This window comes from Salvelinus sp. IW2-2015, unplaced genomic scaffold (genome assembly GCF_002910315.2).
Source record: "Salvelinus sp. IW2-2015 unplaced genomic scaffold, ASM291031v2 Un_scaffold1723, whole genome shotgun sequence".
Classification (NCBI taxonomy): Eukaryota; Metazoa; Chordata; class Actinopteri; order Salmoniformes; family Salmonidae; genus Salvelinus; species Salvelinus sp. IW2-2015.
In genome coordinates this window covers 17,027-22,280 of record NW_019943110.1, presented here as the reverse complement: position 1 = coordinate 22,280, position 5,254 = coordinate 17,027, and the positions used below count along the sequence as shown (strand labels likewise).

The window sequence follows — 5,254 nt, the reverse complement described above, 5'->3', positions numbered from 1 at the left end:
CTACTCATAAAGCACCCTGGGATCACTACTCACTACTCATAAAGCACCCTGGGATCACTCACTACTCATAAAGCACACATTTACAGTCCTGTTATCAGGCCAGATCTGGTGCGTCTGTAGAGAGCTCCTGTATCAGGCCAGATCTGGTGCGTCTGTAGAGAGCTCCTGTATCAGGCCAGATCTGGTGCGTCTAGAGAGCTCCTGTATCAGGCCAGATCTGGTGCGTCTAGAGAGCTCCTGTATCAGCCAGCTGGTGCGTCTAGAGAGCTCCTGTATCAGGCCAGATCTGGTGCGTCTGTAGAGCTCCTGTATCAGGCCAGATCTGGTACGTCTGTAGAGAGCTCCTGTATCAGGCCAGATCTGGTGCGTCTGTAGAGAGCTCCTGTATCAGGCCAGATCTGGTGCGTCTAGAGAGCTCCTGTATCAGGCCAGATCTTGTGCGTCTAGAGAGCTCCGTGTATCAGGCCAGATCTGGTGCGGCTGTCGAAGCTCCTGTATCAGGCCAGATCTGGTGCGTCGTCGAGAGCTCCTGTATCAGGCCAGATCTGGTGCGTCTGTAGAGAGCTCCTGTATCAGGCCAGATCTGGTGCGTCTAGAGAGCTCCTGTATCAGGCCAGATCTGTCTTTACGAGGGAGGGTTGACCTCCGATGAGGAGAGACATCCCAATCTGTCTTTAGGCCAGGGAGGGTTGACCTCCGATGAGGAGAGACATCCCAACGTCTCTCTGCTAATTACTGCATGCACTAATGGGCGCCTGCTTACTTGATGTTTTACATATGAAACTATCTAAAAGAGTAGTGAGGTGTTGGGAGTCCCTAAAGGAGAATCCTCTTGGCCTGGTGACCTGTGGTGACCTGTGGTGACCTGTGGTGACCTGTGGTGACCTTGTGACTGGTGACCTGTGGTACCTGTGGTGACTGTGGTGACCTGGAAGTTAACCCTTAATGCATAGTGCATGTTACCTTCCTTCACCAGGCCTCATTCCACTGGATAAGATCCTTGGATACGGTGTGAAGATGAGACCCTACAATCACAAACACTTGTCTCTCAATATGCATTCTACCGTGCGCCACACTGTCATGCTCAGACCACGTTCCTGTGAGGATGAGAGTGTGGAGAACACATAAACAGTTGAGATCCTTCCATTCTACTGTGCTGATTGGGTCAGGGAGGGAGAAGAGACCTGGGGAACAGATCCTTCCATTCTACTCTGCTGATTGGGTCAGGGAGGGAGAAGAGACCTGGGGAACAGATCCTTCCATTCTACTCTGCTGATTGGGTCAGGGAGGGAGAAGAGACCTGGGGAACAGATCCTTCCATTCTACTCTGCTGATTGGGTCAGGGAGGGGAGAAGAGACCTGGGAACAGTTTGAGATCCTTCCATTCTACTCTGCTGATTGGGTCAGGGAGGGAGAAGAGACCGGGAACAGATCCTTCCATTCTACTCTGCTGATTGGGTCAGGGAGGGGAGAAGAGACCTGGGGAACAGATCCTTCCATTCTACTCTGCTGATTGGGTCAGGAGGGGAGAAGAGAACTGGGGAACAGTTTGAGATCCTTCCATCTACTTCCATTCTACTCTGATCAGAACAGGAGTGGTCCATTCTACTCTGATGGGAATGGTCCATATCTCTGAATAGCACCTCACTACCCAGAACCCTCCTAGTAGGTGTGAATGGCAGTAGTTCTAAGCCTCTGGCTCTATGGACCCCTTCYTAAAATCCACCCAGCAGCTTCCCAGTCCACTGCTATTAGCATACACTGAGAGGGTCTTTCAGTCTTTACAGCATCAGTCTCCCAGCTCCTCTTCCTGTTGAATGAGAGGCACTAGGTGGTGCAGAGGCGATGAAGTCACTTGACGGTATAGGGGAGAGTTACAGGGGAGAGGAATGAGCCAATTGAAAGCTGGCCATGATGGGAATTGATCCAGGACAGCCCTTTTAACCTCCCATCCAAAAGTTGGCACCCTACACTGGGCAATGTCCCCAATCACTGTCCTGAGATATTTATTTAGACCAGAGGAAAGAGTGCCTCCTACTGGCCCTCCAACAGCATCTGGTCTCCCATCCAGGGACCGACCAGGACCAACCCTGCTTAGCTTGAGGCCAGAGTCCCTCCTATTGGCCCTCCAGCACCATCTGGTCTCCCATCCAGGGACCGACCAGGACCAACCCTGCTTAGCTTGAGGCCAGAGTCCCTCCTACTGGCCCTCCAGCAGCATCTGGTCTCCCAGGGACCGACCAGGACCAACCCTGCTTAGCTTCAGAGGCCAGAGTCCCTCCTACTGGCCCTCCACCACCACCTGGTCTCCCATCCAGGGACTGACCAGGACCAACCCTGCTTAGCTTCAGAGGCCAGAGTTCCTCCAGCACCACTTCCACCACCACCTGGTCTCCCATCCAGGGACCGACCAGGACCAACCCTGCTTAGCTTCAGAGGCCAGAGTCCCTCCAGCACCACTTCCAGCAGCATCTGGTCTCCCAGGGCCCGACCAGGACCAACCCTGTTTAGCTTGAGGCCAGCCAGCAGCGGGCTGCAGGGTGCTATACTGCTGTCGTTTTCCTCACTAACTCCCAGAATAATGTCCTCTCTGTGTGTTGATTCAGCTGCTGGACCTGTTCATGGTGTGGGACTGGTCTACGTACCTGGCTGACTACGGACAGCCCACCTCCAAGCCTCCGGGTCAACCCCCCACTGCACTAGCACTTTTGGAAAAGTGGTACTGCCGTTTCTACTGTCTTTACTCAATGTGTAGTCAGTTTGTAGTTCTGTCTTTACTCAATGTGTAGTCAGTTTGTAGTTCTGTCTTTACTCAATGTGTAGTCAGTTTGTAGTTCTGTCTTTACTCACGGTGTAGTCCGTTTGTAGTTCTACTGTCTTTACTCAATGTGTAGTCAGTTCTACTGCCTTTACTCAATGTGTAGTCAGTTCTACTGTCTTTACTCAATGTATAGTCAGTTCTACTGCCTTTACTCAATGTGTAGTCAGTTTGTAGTTCTACTGTCTTTACTCAATGTGTAGTCAGTTTGTAGTTCTACTGTCTTTACTCAATGTGTAGTCAGTTTTGTAGTTTCTACTGTCTTTACTCAATGTGTAGTCAGTTTGTAGTTCTACTGTCTCTACTCAATGTGTAGTCAGTTTGTAGTTCTACGTCTCTACTCAATGTGTGTAGTTTTGTAGTTCTACTGTCTCTACTCAATGTGTAGTCAGTTTGTAGTTCTACTGTCTCTACTCAATGTGTAGTCAGTTTGTAGTTCTACTGTCTTTACTCAATGTGTAGTCAGTTTGTAGTTCTACGTCTTTACTCAATGTGTAGTCAGTTTGTAGGTCTACTGTCTTTACTCAATGTGTAGTCAGTTTGTAGTTCTACTGTCTCTACTCAATGTGTAGTCAGTTTTAGTTCTACTGTCCCACTCAATGTGTAGTCAGTTTTAGTTCTGTCTTTACACTCAATGTGTAGTCAGTTTGTAGTTCTGTCTTTACTCAATGTGTAGTCAGTTTGTAGTTCTGTCTTACTCAATGTGTAAGTCAGTTAGCTACTGTCCACTATGTGTAGTCAGTTTGTAGTTCTACTGTCTCATCAATGTGTAGTCAGTTTTGTAGTTCTACTGTCTCCATCAATGTGTAGTCAGTTTGTTAGTGTTCTTACTCAATGTGTAGTCAGTTTAGTAGTTCTGTCTTTACTCAATGTGTAGTCAGTTGTAGTTCTGTCTTTACTCAATGTGTAGTCAGTTTGTAGTTCTGTCCTTTACTCAATGTGTAGTCAGTTTGTAGTTCTACTGTCTCTACTCAATGTGTAGTCAGTTTGTAGTTCTACTGTCTCCACTCAATGTGTAGTCAGTTTTGTAGGTCTACTGTCTTATCAATGTGTAGTCAGTTTGTAGTTCTACTGTCTCTACTCAATGTGTAGTCAGTTGTAGTTCTACTGTCTCCACTCAATGTGTAGTCAGTTTGTAGGTCTACTGTCTCCACCTCAATGTGTAGTCAGTTTGTAGGTCTACTGTCTCCACTCAATGTGTAGTCAGTTTGTAGTTCTACTGTCCTGGTAGACCGAACTTAGTCAGACTGTCTTCTCTAACCCGCTAGAGTGCTTAGTCTGAACTGTATCTGTTATCTACATATTCACTACTAGACCTCTTAGTCTGACTGTATTACTAGTCTTATCGTACATATTCACTAACTAGTCCTGCAGTCTTGTAAATTCTAGTTATCTTACATACATTCACTACTAGACCTCTTAGTCTGTATCTGTTATCTACATATTCACTAACTAGAACTCTTAGTCTGTATCTGTTTATCTACATATCTACATATTCACTACTAGACCTCTTAGTCTGTATCTGTTTATCTACATATTACTACTAGACCTCTTAGTCTTACTGTTATCTACATATTCACTACTAGACCTCTTAGTCTGTATCTGTTATCTACATATTCCTACTAGACCTCTAGTCTATCTGTTATCTACATATCACTACTAGACCTCTTTAGTCTGTATCTGTTATCTACATATCTCATATTCACTACTAGACCTCTTAGTCTGTATCTGTTATCTTACATATTCACTACTAGACCTCTTAGTCTGTATCTGTTATCTACATATTCATACTAGACCTCTTAGTCTGTATCTGTTATCTAACATATTCACTACTAGACCATCTTTAGTCTGTATGTGTTATCTACATATTCACATACTAGACCTCTTAGTCTGTATCTGTTATCTACATATCTATATATTCACTACTAGACCTCTTAGTCTTTATCTGTTATCTTACATATCTCATATTCACTACTAGACCTTTAGTCTGTATCTGTTATCTACACAATATTCACTACTAGACCTCTTAGTCTGTATCTGTTATCTACATATTCACTACTAGACCTCTTAGTCTGTATCTGTTATCTACATATTCACTACTAGAGACCTCTTAGTCTGATCTTTATCTACATATTCACTACTAGACCTCTTAGTCTGTATCTTTGTTTATCCATATTCACTACTAGACCTCTTAGTCTATCTCGTTATCCTACATATTCACTACTAGACCTTCTTAGTCTGTATCTGTTATCTACATATTCACTACTTAGACCTCTTAGTCTGTATCTTGTATCTGTATATATCTACATATTCACTACTAGACCTCTTAGTCTGTATCTGTTATTCTACATATTCACTCTATTAGAACCTCTTAGTCTGTAATCTTGTTATCTACATATTCAACTATTAGAACCTTCTTAGGTCTATCTGTTAGTC

At 44.9% G+C, this 5,254-nt stretch overlaps 1 long non-coding RNA gene across 1 annotated transcript in view; it reads left to right on the top strand.

Annotated features, from left to right (window-relative positions):
• The first annotated feature begins 924 nt into the window (after positions 1–924).
• LOC112071792 (uncharacterized) overlaps positions 925–5,254 on the top strand; it is a 10,389-nt gene continuing 6,059 nt past the window's right edge. The window contains exon 1 of the long non-coding RNA XR_002894178.2: positions 925–2,716. This is a non-coding gene — a long non-coding RNA (uncharacterized lncRNA). The remainder of the gene's footprint in view (positions 2,717–5,254) is intronic.